The sequence below is a fragment of the Microplitis mediator genome, chromosome 11 (assembly GCF_029852145.1).
Source record: "Microplitis mediator isolate UGA2020A chromosome 11, iyMicMedi2.1, whole genome shotgun sequence".
In the NCBI taxonomy this organism is placed as follows: Eukaryota; Metazoa; Arthropoda; class Insecta; order Hymenoptera; family Braconidae; genus Microplitis; species Microplitis mediator.
The window spans coordinates 1,699,597-1,717,500 of record NC_079979.1 but is presented as its reverse complement, the minus strand read 5'-3'; the positions used below and the strand labels follow the sequence as shown (position 1 = coordinate 1,717,500).

Sequence of the window (17,904 nt, the reverse complement as noted above, 5' to 3'; positions counted from 1 at the left end):
GTTAATGAGGTGCCATATTAATGTCACCGGTTGAATGGTACCTATAAAATGGCGCCCAATAAAAAGGACTAACTATTTCGTACCAAATTAAAGGTTTCTATCTAATTACACCCGGTAGCTATTAATGATTCCATAGTAGCCACTTAATGGACACCATTTGAAGGCACTGATGGCAGTGCCATTAATTGACCCTAATTAATAGGAAGCATTAAATATCACCATACAAAAAGCTAATGAATCGAAGCGGACTAATTAGATTCTATACAATGGCACCTCTAATAACGGCATGATAATTGATACCGTCTAATGGCGCCCAGTAAATACTAAAAAATTAACGTCAACTATTCAATGACTCTCGTTTAATGGCAACAATGTGATGGAATCTTATTAGTGGTACCAATAATTATAGCACCCAATAAATGGCACCCAGTGGCGCCCAATCAAAAAAATTATTTTAAGAATTAATGCAACAGAACTAAAAATGTAACGTCTTGTTAATGACGCCAGTTTAGTGCCGGAAAAATGGCACCAATTAAAAAAATTGTAAAATAAAAATTATAATTTTTTTACTTTATTGATTTACATAAAAAAATTTTATATCATCAGTAATAATGTGTATGTGTGATATAATTGTATGACTTGAAATAAAAATATGAGAATGAAAGTATCTCCCGATGCGTGAATCAAAATAATTATAATTACGATAATAATAATATTTATAATAATAATAACGATAACTAAAATTTCATTAAATTATACTTGTAAATAAATATCAATCTTTTTAAAAAAAAATTCAATTCGAAAAATTAATAATTTTTTTTTTTTCATAATTAAATTTTTCCTTTAGTTTTTTTTAAATTGTAAATAAAATTATTGATAAAAAAAAAAGGTTTTAGTACATCGAAAAAAAAAAATTCAAAATTTTTTTTCGAAAATTTTCTTTTTCAAAAATGAATTATTAATTAATTTAATTGAAAAAAAAAAGAGAAGGAGGAAAAAAAATCATATCGTAAATTAATTAAATATTTTACAGTAACAAAAAACGAGCATAATTAATAATTAATAATTAATAATTGTAGATAGTACGGAAAATTATCATTAAAAAAAAATTATCATTCATTTTATCTACCGATTTAATTAATAAAAATATGTAATAATTAATAATAATAAAAAATATTAATTACGACCCTTCCATGATACCATTGGGAAAATAAATAAATAATAATTATAATATTAATTTCAATTAATTAATTAATTATTAAGAATTAAAGATCAAAAATACAAAGGACTCTGTCAGTAGCGAATAATTAATGAATAATAAAAAAAATTATGGTTATACTGCTAGTAATAAAAAAAATATTAATAGTTATTATTATTATGTAATAATGAATAATTAATAATTAAAAATTAATACTGAATATAAATAAATATATAAATTAATTTAATAAATAATGGATTTATTAATTTATTATTTTTATTTCTTCAATATAACTGTATTATATAGTATATTTAATGATGGAAGAAAACAAAATAATTAAAATAACGTAATAAATAAAATTTAAAAAAATTATTTACTTTTTTATTTATTTAATACCTTGTTCACTATATATAGATTTTCAAAGAAATCCATGTGGAATTGCATGCCCGATGGACTATTTGATCACTTTTTGATCTTTTACAAAAATATTTAGCTGTTTTCGACCAGGTATTTTAAAAACGATTGGGTTACGGGCAGAAAAGACTAGATTTACTCTTGAACTTAAAAAAATTTTAGTTCTGAAAATTTGCAAGGACAAAACTAGATTAAATCGTGGACTTATAAAATTTTTCCCGGGTCGAAAAATTTGATCTGATTTTAGTCTAACTGGACTGTATTTGGACTGCTTGGTCTGTTAATGAACTTCGATAAAAATTTTAATCTGTTTTTGATCTACCCGGACTGAAAAATTTGACCTGATTTTAGTCTGATTGGACTATTTGATCTGATTTTGATCTTTTATGAAAATTTTAAGCTGTTTTCGACCTGCTACTTTAAAAAACAAACGCGTTACGAGCAGACTAAATTAGATTAATTCGTGAACTTTAAAAAATTTTAGTTCTGAAAATTTACAAGGACAAAACTAGATTAAATCATGGACTTATAAAATTTTTATTTATGGGCAATATTTATGAAAAAATATTAAGTTGCAGAATTGATTATGTTTTATTTACTATTTATTTACTATCTTTTGTTTAAAAATGTCGGCAGTTAATGAAAATTTGACAGCTTAATTTTTTAGTTGTCTTCATTGAATATTTATATCATTGAATAAAAGTGATAAAACAACTCTTAAAATGTCAAGAATTTTCTCTTAATTACTGGATAAAATTGAAAATATTTTGGCATAAGAAAACATCAAAATTCTTGTGCTACGGAGAAAAATGTTGGCTCGAAATCTACCAATTTGTATTATGCTGTCGACCAAACTTGAAACAGAAAGTAAAGTATCCAAAAAATTACTATATGCTCTTGTAAAAAATTATTATGCATCAAAATTATTATAATGTATGGAAGTAATTGATATTGAAGCTCATCGATAAGTTTTTCGCGCGTAATAAGTAATGTGATACAGTATAATCATTTTTGTAAGAGCACGATAATTTTTTGGATGCTTCACTTCCTGTTTCAAGTTTGGTTGACAGTATTGTAAAAATTGGTAAGTTTTCTCCGTGTGACATCTTATTACAGAAGCGCATTCCCGCATGAAAAAACTTTATATGTGAAAACATATATGATAGAATATATGAATACTATAATGTGATATATTGTACAATATATAAAATAATATTTTTATTTTTGCCGTATTAATATATGATAATATATTGAAAAAAAATGTATTGCTAGAATATATTATCAATATATTTATCAATATATGACTTTTTATGTATGTTTTACGTATATATTTTAATATATTTTTTTAATATTGATATATTATATTGAAAGTAGTATATTAATTAATATATATAGTATTTTTTATATTTTTTATATATGTTTTCCAATATATTGCAAAATATATGGTTTCCAATATATTGTAAAATATATGGCACTTTTTTTACTTTTCTTAAGTTATTGTCAGTAAATATAAGGTCAATAAAAAGAAGAAGAAAAAATAATAAATTTGACTTTTTTTTGTGGAATTGTGTAGAAATTGAAAAAGTATTTTAAAAAATAAAATTTTCAATATATTGCGAAAATATAAGTTTTAATATACTGGAAAAATATATTTCCAATATACCGCGAACCATATATTTAATAATAAATTCTTTCATATATAATTAATTATATATAGAGACCATATACCACTAATTATAGGAGTCAAAATATATGGATATATATATCAAGTTTATTATATTATACTTATAAATTATATATATACTATCCATATACGATAAGAATATATTGAGCATTATATGAGATAATATATATAGAAAAATACAAAACATTATATACAAGTAAATATATTATGATAAATATATAATCCAATATATGTAAAAAACATATATTTTTCAATATAGATATTTTTGCCGCTATACATTTATCATATTTTCACCATATATTTTTTTATATACTTTTAACAATATATAGCTTTTCCATGCGAGTGAATCCAATAGAAATATTTTAATCAGATTCAATTGGAAACTAATAATTTTCCTTTCCGATTAAACTTATGATTTTTTATTAACTTTCCCCGATTGTAAACTCAGATTGAATAATTTTAATCGTGCTTGATAGAAAAATTTTTATTGACTTTGACTCAATTTTAATCGGATTGAACCGGAAAGCTGAATTTATCTGATTGAAACATAATCGAAAGTTGAAAATTAAATCGCAAAAAAAAAAAATATTTTCCGATAGAATCAGATTCTAAAATTTAAATTGGTTTCGATCAGAAAATAATTGTGAAACACATTTACTATTGTTCGATTATATTCGATTAAAAAATTTCAATTTTGATTGAATGCATGTTTCCGATAGAATCTGATAGAAAACCGATTGAGTTTCAATCAGATTCCATCGGATTTAATCCGAATTTAAAATCAAAAAGAATTCGTATGGGAAATTTAACATCCCGGTAGCAGAATACTTAACCATCCTAGACAGCCATTTCGTCCTTAACTTGACGTAAATTTGCGACTGAAACTTGACGTCAACATTCATGAGCGTGCGCGACAGTCGATAGCAACTTGTCACCAAGTTAACCGCGAAAATTGGCATCCTTTAGTAGGCAACAGTTTGACGCAGTAGATTGTCGTAAATTTTCGGGGAAGGTTGGCAACAAATTGTAGTCAACAGTGACAAAGGCTGAAGTTGTCATCAACTTGTTGACAATAGCTTTATGACCAGAAAATCTTGGTATCATGGTATGGTTATCTAGGATTATCGTGTTGAGGTAATTGGAAGTATAGTATCTGAAGATAATGAAGAAATTGTCGCTTTATTGATGGTAATTTATGGACATTACGTAAAGTAACAGCAGAACGATAATAAATTGGTTGTAGATAATATAGTTGATACGGGATACGTTACCAACTGTTACTAACCCTGAGAGCCAAGTTGGAGAGAAACTGACGTGAAACCACAGTCGTATCTGGACACCAAGTTGGCCGCAAAAGTTGGCACTTCCATAAGTTGACGGCTACTTTCGGATTTGTAATTGTTGACTTCAAGTTGTCTAAAAGTTGCTCAGAAACTTGGTAACAGGTTGCGGCAGTAGACTGTCGCCAAGTTTCAGAGCAATTTGTAGCCAACTTGTATTCAACAGTTACACAACCGAAAGTTGTCGACAACTTGTCGTCAAGTTGATCGCAACTCATGTACACCGACTTCCTGATCAGAAACTTTGGCCATCAGGGAGACCGTAATTCTGATCGTAAAATTGACAGCTAACTAGCGACAATCTACTGCTGTAAATTGTTGTCAAGTTGACTGCGAAAATTATTATTTCCATTAGTTGACGACAACTGGACGCCAACTTTCTGAAAAAGTTGGTGACAGGCTGTGACATTAGATTTTTGGAATAGTTGGCGACAACTTGTAGTCAGCAGTGACAAAGACTAAAGTTGTCGTCAACTTGATCGCAACTAATTGACACTAACTTTATGACCAGAAAGTCTTGTTATCAGGATACGATAATCTGAGATTATCGTGTTGAGGTAAATGGAAGTGTAGTGTCTAGAGATAATGAAGAAATTGTGTCTCAATTGATGGTAATTTATTGACAGTACGTTAGGTAACAATAGAATGATAATAGATTGGTTGTAGATAATAAAGTTGATGCGGGATAAGCTACCAACTATTACTAATGTGCATCCGGGTCGAACTTATACCGAAGACCGTAATCCTGATAGCGAAATTGACAGCTAACTAGCAACAACCTTCTGCCGCAATTTGCTGTCGTCAGCTGCAAAAATTGGTATTTCCATGAGTTGACAACAACTGGACGCCAACTTTCTAAATAAGTTGTTGGCAAAAGTTGGCGTTTCTTATTACAATTTTCATTATTGAACCAGGAAGAAAGATTCTAATTATTAATAAATATTTGAATCATTCGTAAATATTCGAATTATTCATAAGAGTGAATATTCATAAAAAAAAACAAAAAATAAAACAAAAAGTTTGGAAAATCCAAAAGTGCACGCCTCATAACGCTGATTTAATTTTGAAGTCAAAATAACTTGTATCCCTCAATTATAGAGTAAAACAAAAAAAAAATCTTCCCGCGGTTTTCGAGCTCAAGGAGCTTGAAAACATTACTGTGAATATATTTTCGAGCTCAAAAATCCTATTACCTGGGGTTGTTTTTTATGAGCTTTTCAAGCTTTACCAAGTTACGTTTTTTGCTAAAGTTTGACATTAAGAATCGAAAATTATTAATGGAGAAGCGGTTTTTTCAACTGGGTTTTTTCAATTTTTTGCTGATAATATGATTTAAACTAACCCTAACGGACCCAAATTACGGTAAATTACGGTAAACCCACCGTAAAATACCGATTTACCGTAAATTACGGTGGCTTTACCGTAATTTACGGTGGTTTTACCGTAATTTACGGTGGATTTTCCGTAAAATACGGAAATACGGTAATCCACCGTAAATTACGGTAATTCGGTAATCCACCCGAATTTTTTTTACGGTAGATTTATCGTATTCGACGGTAAATTTACGGTATACCCGCCGTAATTTACGGTAATCCACCGTAAAGTACCGATTTACCGTAAATTACGGTGAATTTACCGCAATTTACGGTGGGTTTACCGTAATTTACGATGAATTTACCGTAATTTACGGTAAATCTACTCGAATTTTCCGGTATTCTACGGTAGATTTACGGTAAAAATACCGTGAATTTACGGTAACTCAGGTCTGCTAGGGAAAGAACAAGTTAGATGACATTAAATGATGATCGAAAAAGACTATGAAAAGGAATAGTTAGTATGATTTCAGACACATTTAGTACATTATATTTTGATTTATCCGGAAAAAATAACGTTTTATGTTTTTTTTTTAACTTTTCAGCGCCGATATCTTTTGAACTAATGAACCGAATTTGATGTTTGAGGTGGCAATTGGCGTGTTTTCTCGAATTTTAGAGCTGATACAAATTTGGAATCGATCCGTTCAGCCATTTTGAAGATATTTGGAAAAACCCGTTTTTCACCATTTCTTTCTCCAACGATATCTCTCGAACAAATTAATAAATTGAGATTTTTAAGGCGGCGATCGACGCGTTTTATCAAGTTTTAGAGCTGATTAAATTTTGAAGTTGATCGTTCAACTTGTTTCTGAGAAATCAATAAAAAACTAAAAAAAAAAATTTTTTTTTACGTAATTTGCCAATATTTTCGACTTTACTTGATCAAATGTTTTGAAATTTTCAGAAAAGTTGACGGCCAACAAGCTCTTTGGATTGCCACCTTAATCATCTTAATCGGTTCATTAGTTAAAAAGTTACAAAGAGTTTACACACACACACACACATACACTCGGACATCATTCTGAAAATAGTCAGAATAGCTTTCTAGGACCTCGAAACGTCGACATCTGATAAAAATTCGATTTTTGAAAATCGGGGTGTAAACAATAACTTCCCGAAGTTTTGAAAATTTACAATTTTCTTAGCGGGAAGTCAAAAATTGACGGCAAGTTTTTCTGTCAATTTGTAGACAATTTTATGTATAAATTTGCATACCTTCTGAAATGGTAAGAATGAAAATTACCAACTCTTTTTTTAACTTCCCGCTAAGAAAATTGTAAATTTTCAAAAATTCGGGAAGTTATTGGTTTCGGTCCGATTTACGAAAATCGAATTTCCATCAGATGTCGACCGTTTTGAGGTCCTAGGGAGCTTTTCTGACTATTTTCACGATGATGTCCGAGTGTATGTATGTATGTACGTACGTATGTAAATACCTGTATCTTTTGAACGGATGAACCGATTTTGAACTTCAAGGTGTCATTTGACGCGGCTTGTCAATATCTTGAAGCCGAGAGAAAATTAAGCTTGATCGGTAGAGCTCGTTCAGAGATATTCCAAAAATAAAATTTTTTTATAAATGTTTTTTTTGGATAACTTTTAATGTGCTCGATGGATTGATTCCAAAATGGACTGGGCTCTAGAGCTTTATAAGCCGCGTCGAATGCCACCTCAACCAACAAAATCGGTTCATTCGTTCAAGAGAAACCGCTGTCGAAAGAATTAAAAAAAAAAAATTTTTTTATTTTTCCTGAAATATCACAAAAACGACTCGATAAATCGAATCCAAAATTTGATCAGCTTTAGAACTTGACAAAACGCGTCAATTGCCGCCTCAACCATCAAAATCGGTTAATTCGTTCGCGAGATATCGTAGGAGAAAGAAATGCTAAAAAATGGTTTTTTACAAAACAATGGCATACAAAAGTATTTGCGAGCTCGTTGAGCTCGAAAACAGCGGGAAGTTTTGGGGCTGGCCCGCAGGGTCAACTGACAGACCGATTTTTTTTTCTCGGAAACAGGTTCAAAAGTTTCATTTAGATAGAAAATACGCCTGTGAAAAGTAAAGCTCTCAATATTAACATTAAGAGGCTGCTCATCGCAGTTTTCTATTTTCCATAAGAATAACATGGAAAAAATTTTTTTTATGTCTTCTAATTTTTATAAGTAGCTAACGATGCGTCATAGGAATAATTGGCAGGCATATTTTTGTAGGGAATTGAATGCTCTACAAAAAATCTGTCTATCGGTTGACCCTGCGGGCCAGCCCCAAAACTTCCCGCTGTATTCGAGCTCATCGAGCTCGAAAATACTTTTGTGTTCCATTGTTTTCGAAAAAAACCGATATTAGCATTTCTTTCTCCCACGATATCTCAGGAACGAATTGACCGATTTTGATGGTTGAGGCGGCAATCGGCGTACTTTATTGAGTTCTAGAGCTGATAAAATTTTGAAATTCTTTGGTTCAGTTGTTTCAAAGATATTCGCAAAAAACCGTTTTTTACTATTTCTTTTGCCCGCGATAACTCTCGAACGAATTATCCGATTGAGATGGCTAAGGCGGCAATCGACGCGTTTTATCAAGTTCTAGAGCTGATGAATTTTTGGAGTTGATCGTATAAGTCGTTTCTGAGAAATCAATAAAAAACTAAAAAAAAAAATTTTTTTTTTCGTAATTCGCCAATATTATCGAGTCTACTTGATCAAATGATCTGAAATTTTCAGAAAAGTTGATGGCCAACAAGCTCTTTCGATTGCCGCCTCAACCATCCATATTGGCTCATTAGTTAAAAAGTTATAGACCGGTCACACACATACATACACTCGGACATCATTCTGAAAAAAAATTTGGAAAATCCAAAAGTGCACGCCTCGAAAGCTCATGTTATGTTTTTTTTTTAAAGTTAAATTTCGAATAAAATTGAATATCCCGCTCTTTTCCCACAGAAATTTCCATGGTAAATATACGGTAATAAAAGTAAAAAAAAAATAAATAAGGAGAACATTCCTAATGAAAAATGGCGGCAGTGTGTGTTTGTTTACATGTAAGATTGCCGGTTTTAACCGTAATGATTTATTTTTAAAAAAACGAGAAGGCCTACAGTAGTGATTTTCGAAAGGAACCTTCTTTGCTTATTTCTGAAAATTTTGAAAAAAAAATTAAGTAGTTTCGTCAAGTCGTTCTCGAGATATCCGTACCACGCCGTTTTTTTGAACCACAGACTAATGGACGTCCACGATAAATTTTTTTTAATGAACTTTTTTTTATATTAATACATATTAGACAAATTAAAAAAAGTATCAGGATTATTTATTAGTGTTTCAGCTTTATATTGATGTGCTTTTCATAATGTGTAAGAGTAATAGAAAAAAAATATATGCACTTTAATGAGTGGAAATCGTGTGACCTTGACAGGTCGGTCATAAAGCACAACCTCTCCGCTTCGCTTCCGAGGCGTGCAATAGTCAGAATAGCTTCCTAGGACCTCCAAACATCGACATCTGATGAAATTTCGATTTTCGCGAATCGGGGTGAAAACCTTACATTTACTAAATAACTAACGCAAAAATGAGAGAAAATCCGAAAAAAGTTGATTTTTCCATTTTGGTAATGATTACACAAATTAAGGAACAAAACTTGTTCCTTTAATTGTTTTGTAAAACTTTGAGCAATCGGACCGAAGAAACGGTTCAATGGATCAATCTAAAAATTTTCAGGGTTTTTGAGGGTACATTAAGCTGTAAAATTACCTGGCAACATTATTTTTTTTATCAATATTTGCAGAGTAGCGATGAGTCGACTAAAAAACCAGAAAATGACCATTTTTTAAGGGTTTTTCAAATGGATATCAAGGATGAAAAAAAATTTTTTTTTGAAAAAATCGAAAATGGAGCTTCTAGGGAATTTATTCAAGTTTCTTAAACTACCATTTGAATTACTATGCGGCCATTATTTGCTGAGATATCAATAATCAAAGACAAAAGGATCCTTTTTCATTTGAAGCCTGATATCTCAGCAGCAAATTGTCGTACAGAGAAACAAAAAAAATCAAATTGTAGCTGAATAAATTTCCTAAGTGAGCCATGAATTCGTTTTTTTGAAAAAATTTTTCCTGGCCCCGTAGACCTTAAAAACAAAACAAAAAAATTTAGAAAAATTTTGTCTCGACCTTCTTCTTATGATTCCGCAAAAACCGTGGCTCAAAAAAATATTTCGCTGGAAGATCTTTAAACTAGAGATTTCAAGCTTCAATTTGCTTTTTTTAATTTTTCAGTACGATCATTTTTTACGAAATTACAGCCTTCCAAAAATCACTAAAAAATTTATCAAATTTTTTTGTTCCTTTAATTTTTTGGATAAGTGTAGATTAATATCTCGAAATCTATTGGTCTTAGGTGGATTTCTTTGCAAAATAAAAATTGTAGACAGAAGTCTTATCTTCAAAGCAAGCCTAATCCTGTTTCTTAATTTCCATAAGTTTCTAAGTTATTGATTCCTAAATTGAAAAAATTTTTTAACAAACTATGACAAGGACAAATTGATTACAAAATAATAACCATTTTATATTTTGATAGCGCAATACTATTTATTCATTTGTTTATGCGTCTTACATAATTTTACTTGAAGGAATAATTTAATAGATGTTGAAATTAAATTATTGAAACCTCGAATTTGAAGTTCCACGAATTGTTTACTATTTCTGACACCTCATGGTGTATGCATAGCAGAGGAATCCTTCACAGCACTTTTTGCCAAAACACTGTAATTAAATTTTTTAAATTAAAGAAAATTTATTGTAGGTCGTGCATACTGGAAAATTTCCAATATAAATTTAATTATCAAGGTCCACCCGGGTCAAAAATAAAACTTGATTTAGACTTGGTTTACCAAGTCGAAATTTGGAGCCGTTTTTCACAAGACAAACTCGACTTTTTTTACGGAGGTATGAAATATATTAAGTTTTCGCCTTGGTTTAGACTTAACTGGCTTACTTAGTCACGATTTAAGACGAAAAAGTTGAAATCACCCGAGTCGAAATTTAAGTCGTAGATTCAACGTTTTGAACGTTGAAATCGTAGATTCAACGTTTTGAACGTTCAAATCGTAAATTCAACGTATTGGACGTTGAAATCGTAATTTGAACGTATTGAACGTTGAAATCGTAATTTGAACGTATTGAACGTAAAAAATATAGATTCAACTGTTTAAAAAAAATATATGATCCATAGTAAAAATTAAAAGTTACGAAAAAATGACATATACCAATGCGTAAAAAATAACCTATGGGCTAAATTTAGCTAAAAGCTTTTCCTAAAGATTTGATTGAGTTAATTTTTAGATACTTGCTTATTCAATCAACTAATAAAATCACAGATGATTGGAATTAAGGAAGTTATTAAATTGAGATTGATTTTTGAGAGTCAAATTCTTATTCAATCTTGATATTTTGAGATCTTTGAAAACTATCAGATTGATTTTCATTTGCATTTCAAAAATATTTTGAAGATTTGGAGCTCATTTATGGATTTTTTCAGTAGGCAATTTCATTTTTGGTGCACAATTTCTAGTTGAATATCAAAATTTTTTTTAAAATTTATAAATTTTTTTGAAAATTTGTAAAAATTGTGATAATCAACTTTTTTTTTTTAATTGTTCATTTTTTTATGTATTTTTCAAGAAAAAAAAATATATCAATAAAATCAAATAGAAATTTCGTTCAAAAAAATTAAAATTAAAATCATTGGCCCCACTTGTAAATATTTATTGGAAAGAGTTTGAACCTTTTGAGTTGCCGCCTTGAAAACATGGCAGATGCGCTTGAAAGCATGTGGTTATCTGAATAGTTTTGATATTACTTATTTACACTCCTTGTCGGTTTGATTTACGCTCACAATACGTTGAATACGTTCAACTAACGTTTTTAACGTTCAATACGTTCAAACTACGATTTCAACGTTCAATACGTTCAAATTACGATTTCAACGTCCAATACGTTGAATTTACGATTTGAACGTTCAAAACGTTGAATCTACGACTTAAATTTCGACTCGGGCAAGTCGAAATTGACTTGGTTTAGACTTATTCGACTTAAATTTTAAGACGAAAAAGTCAAGATCAAGTCGAAATTGACTTGGTTTAGACTTATTCGACTTAAAATATAAGGCGATAAAGTCTAAATCAAGTCGAAACTGACTTGATGTAGACTTATTCGACTTGAATTATAAGACGAAAAAGTCAAAACTAAGGTGAAATAATTTGTATATATAAAGGCGGAAGTAACGCGAATAAATAACTTTTTTTCGACTTGGTTTAGCAAGTCAAAAGTAAGGTGAATTATTATCGTGCTCGAAGTAAAGGCGAATAAGTTCAAACTAAGATTAAAAAACACGAATAAGTTGAAATAAGTTGAAACTAAGATGAAAAAAGTTCAAAAAGTTGAAATAAATTAAATTTAAGTCGAAAAAGTCGAGATCTTATCGAAAAATCGTCGGCAAATCGATCACTTCAAAAGAAAATAAGGCGAAGCGAGCCTGAATCAAGTTTTATTTTTGACCCGGGCAGGTTCGGACTCGTTGGAGTATCGATAGATCCCCAGTGGGCCCTGGTCGTCGATTATTTTATTAATTTTTAATCTCGCTCCCAGCCTTAGAAACTCTCAACATTTTTAAATATCCCGGCATTTTGCTTCTGCTAGGGGAATTTTTGAAAATTTCGGATAACAAATATTTAAATGCCTATAACTTTATCAAAAATATAAATAATTTTATACTCGTCCACCATTTGTTACAGCTTCAAAAAAACTTTTGACAAGAAAAATTTGAAAATTTGAGAATTCTTCATTTTTATTTTATTTTTTTTTTATTTTTAGAAATAAAAGTGTAATTTTCAAAATGGATGTCACATTTTAATAAGATGGGTTTTTTTAATAGCCGATGGTAGTAAAAAAATGCGATAGATTTTTTCGAAAGTCTAATATTAAGAATCGATTCTTAATTGACTTCAAAAACTTAATGTCGATTAGAATCGAAATCGACTTTGCATCCATACTTCAATGAATGAATCGCACATTCGTCGCTTTCGCACTAGAGTAGGTGTGCAAAAATCTTCTTTAAGTTTTTTTTTTCCGTTGGAATTCAAATTCTCCAATGTTGAGTTGTGACAATCTTTTATTATAACTCTATACATAAAAAATTTTTAAACTTACATATTGGTCATCACCCGCACAATCCTCTTGATTTACCACAAGCCCAATCAATAACGTAAATATTGATAACAGTAAAATAATTTTGAACATTTTGATTTATTTCGTTGACTTTTAAAACTAAAACATTTATTTAACTTTAATTAAAAATTCCGTTGAAACTATTGCATTTACATGACACATCATGATGACCTTTTTCATAGGAAATTTTATCTCTCTACATTTTTGATTCCTATAATTTTTCTCATATCTCTGATAGTTTATCCGTAATTTTAAATTAAAAATTAATAGATCGGCTGGAATTCAAATTTTCTGTTCTCGTTTATAAAAATTATAAATTACAGGCAAGTTATCAAAGATACGTCAAAAAAGTACTGAAATAAATTTGTAGGGAATAAAATTTCAAAAAAAAAAGTTGTAAGACTTTTTTCCATAAGTTCAATAGTTTCAAAGTTATAATTAAAAATATTGAAGCTAAAATAATTTCTTACCGATCGTTGATGTTTGTCAAGGTTTTGGTAACTTCTGTCGACTATGCAATCAATAGGAGCAGCAAGCGAATTTTAAATACCTAACGTTTGCCCTCATCATCAAATTCAACAAATGTTTTATCTATAAATCGGTTGCTATTTGTCGCATAACTTGCGTCAGAGACGGAAAATAAAAGTCATCAATTTCAGAACGATTATTTTGTGGGTAGAATTTTTATCAGAAAAATTGCCTGAGCTAATTGGCTGTTTGTCGATATCGGTATCACGAGTTTTCAAGTACAAAGTAATTATAAGCAAAAACAACATACCTAATAAAAAAAATATTATTTTCTTTATACGCATTGAATTAAATGTCGATCTTTAACGATCGATATCTATACTCTTCTTGCTTGAAAATGAATCAAAAGGGGACGGAGAAATCGCTCAAAATCTGAACTTTCATTTGAGACTAATTTCAAGTCTCGATCTCTACTAGCTTTGAAATAATTAATTTTTATAATTAAAATAATGAAATGTTTAAAAAAAATTTGGAATTTTTTCTTACATCAATTTTTCTATACAGATCAATATTTCAGAATCTATCGGTCGTAGATCAAACTTTTGCCTTCAAAAATTGTAGCCATACCTTCCGCTCTATAAAATAAGACCATCGTCGTTTCTTTACGTTTATGGCTTTGGAAGTTAAGACTTTTTAAAGTTCAAAAAATCAATTTCTACTAAAACTGGGAATTTTTTATTATGATCTGTCTATCTATATAGACAAGTCTATCAATATCTCAGAAACTATTGATTCGAAGTAAATTTGTTTTAAACAAAAATTGTAGCCACATCAAGAACACTCTTTGAAATGAGCCCAATCCCGTTCCTTAATTTTCATAAAATTTCGAGTTATGAATTTTCAAAGTTTAAGAAATGAATTTTTACCAAAAAACTGAGAATTTTTTATTATAATCTGTCTATCTATATAGATCAATCTCTTAGAAACTATTGATCGTAGATAAATTTGTTTACCCGGGAAAAAATGTTTTTACAAAATTTTAGTACTAACATTTTATAAAATTTTATCAAATTTCATAAAGTTTTATAAAATTTTATGAAGTTTTATAAAAATTTATAAAATTTTATAAAAATTTATGAAATTTCATAAAATTTCACCAGGCCATTTTCAGTATAAAGTTTTATAAAATTTTGTAAAATTTTATAAAGTTTTATAAAATGACTTTTAACTTCTCGCTAAGAAAATTGAAAATTTTCAAAAATTCGGGAAGTTATTGGTTTCGGTCCGATTTGCAAAAAATTTGGCAAATCCAAAAGTGCACGACTCGTAATGCTCATTTATTATGAAATAATAAATAACAATAAAAAAAAATGGCGGGAAGTGCAAATAAATTTAAAATGTATACAATTCTCTTTCATTAAAACTTGTTATGTTTTTTTTTTTTTTTTTTTTTCATTATATTAGTATTTTTTTATAATTATAAAATAACTTATTCAAAATATCTCGATTAATATAAAAAAAAAAAATATATGTAAATAAAAATAAAAAAATAAAAAAAAATTGAATTGAAAAAATTCAGGCCTACCAATTAGCAAAAAAAAACAGCTGTTTTAGGACGGTAATGCGCAAGCGCCCCTGGTGGAAGAAATGTACGTACAATGAATAGATATATCACCATCCATGTTAATTTTACATAGATATATAGATATATAGTTATACAGCCTTTTTTATTCTTTTATTAATTGTAATTAAACGACACTGAGTTACCTAGCCATTTGCAATAGGAGACCTACAATTATTTCAAAGAATTTTTTAAAAAAACATTTGATTCAATTACTGCATTTTTTCGCAAGTTATCGTGTATACGGGATTCGTACTTGACGGACAGGAAATTTTTTAAAACTATTTTTGATGTTTTTTCCGTTTTTATTCAACTAAATAAATTTTTGAAAAGTATGGAATTAATCTCCATTAAATTTTCTTCAAAATAGTATGCAAACCATCTTAATTCCGTAAACTAACAAGGGTATAATAATTGATTAGTTACCGAAGTGAGGCAAAAAAAAATTTTTCGATCGTAAAGCACGAACGAGTCGTGCAAAACCGAATTTCTATCAGATTTTGACGTTTTGAGGTTCTAGGAAGCTATCCTGACTAATTTCACGATGATGTCCGAGTGTATGTAGGGGAAGGTGGCCCAAAGCGGGTACCCCGCCTAAAGCGGGTAGGCGCTTGTACGCCGACGCATGAAACGCAAGGGACAAGGTATGCATATGTCGAGGTTACCCGAGTACTGCCGAGTTTTGCTCAGTTCCAAACGAGCATTAATGAAGCGGTATGACTTAATTACACGCAATTAAAAAAAAATTAATAATTTCTTAAAAAAATTAAAGGTATATATTTTCTGATTATTCAAAAACGAATACACTTATTATATTGTTGATAATTTTCTATTAATTTGAGCATATTTAAGTTAAAATTGAGAGAAAAATATTAGCGTTTTGTTTTGAATTATTTGAGTTTAGCATCACTTGGATAAAAAACGTGTTCTCGGGCAAAGCGGGTAGGGCAAAAACTGCTAAAGACTAATTAAAATAACTATTGAATTCGTAGGAAATAGGACCCGGAAATAAATGAATTACTTTAAATAAATTGAACGTTTCGTCATTTATTTATGACTTCCTCAGCAACTAAAAACAAAATAAAAACACAAACTATTTTTTCAGCACATAACAATTGTTCTAATAAAAATTGATTAGGTTAGATTATATACCTTATTATTGTAATTCAATTGTCTATTGTATAGAAACTATGGAGAAAGACCTTATATCTTAAAATTATTGCCATAATCAGACTCATTATTATTGTAAAACTTTGATTTTAAATTAATTATTGTTAAATAAACTCAAATTTTTAACTATTACGGTTTTCTCTATGTCACAACGGTTTCAAATATAATTTATATTATTATTATTATTATTATAGACAAGGTTCTGTCACGCCATCTATACTGACATGTTTCAACTTAATTAAGTTTAAATTTAAATTGAAAGTAGCTAAATAATTATTTTGAATTAAAATTTAGTACAGTTTAAAACTACATTAATTAATTGTTAGTAACTGATTATAAATCATACTGAGGTTATTTACATCTGATCTGAAATTTACCGTGTCATTAATTTTTATAAAATACATTTCACTAATGTTTCTTTTTATCCAATTTTGTTCTTTGTCAACAATTGTAACATCTCCGAATTTAAAATTATGTCCAGTGTCAAAATGGTGAGAACTTAAAGCTGTTTTATTCTCCTTGATAATATTAGTATTTCTACAATCATTTTTATGTTGTGCTACTCTTTTCTTTAACTTCTGTTTTGTTTGACCCACGTAACATAAGTTACATTCACATGGAATTTTATACACTACATTACATTGGTCCAGAGTTTCAATCTTATCTTTGAGACTTGAGTATAACGATTGTATTTTCTTGACATTATAACTGGCTAATTTGATGTTGGTGCCTTTAAAGCATCTGTCTAACTTCAATAACAATAATTAATCATTTAACAATAATTAATTTAAAATCAAAGTTTTACAATAATAATGAGTCTGATTATGGCAATAATTTTAAGATATAAGGTCTTTCTCCATAGTTTCTATACAATAGACAATTGAATTACAATAATAAGGTATATAATCTAACCTAATCAATTTTTATTAGAACAATTGTTATGTGCTGAAAAAATAGTTTGTGTTTTTATTTTGTTTTTAGTTGCTGAGGAAGTCATAAATAAATGACGAAACGTTCAATTTATTTAAAGTAATTCATTTATTTCCGGGTCCTATTTCCTACGAATTCAATAGTTATTATTAAATATGGACACGAATGTCAGTATACTAATTAAAATAGTCTAAAATTATTTTTTACCGATACCTAGTGCGTACTGTACAGTAATACACCAAAATCTGCAAAAGACTGAATAATTAGTCGAATATTATTATTTATGTAATTAACAAAAAAATTTAATTACAAGTTACCGATTAAATAGTCATTTATATTGAAGTATTGCTATATTTAATAAATTAGTCGTTTAAGTTGTTAAAGACTGATTAAATGAAACTAAAATTATTATTTAAATATCTAAAATAAGCATACTTCCCTTAATTGTAGTGCCAACCCGCTTTGCCCGAACGGATTACC

General features: G+C 29.1%; 1 long non-coding RNA gene across 1 annotated transcript; it reads right to left on the bottom strand.

Moving 5' to 3' along the window:
- Positions 1–10,577: 10,577 nt before the first annotated feature.
- On the bottom strand, positions 10,578–15,765 carry LOC130677374 (uncharacterized). Its single transcript, XR_008991587.1, has 4 exons — positions 15,751–15,765; positions 13,706–14,013; positions 13,218–13,334; positions 10,578–10,772 (listed from the first exon to the last, which is right to left on the bottom strand). It is a non-coding gene; the product is annotated as an uncharacterized LOC130677374 (long non-coding RNA).
- Between the last annotated feature and the right edge of the window lie 2,139 nt (positions 15,766–17,904).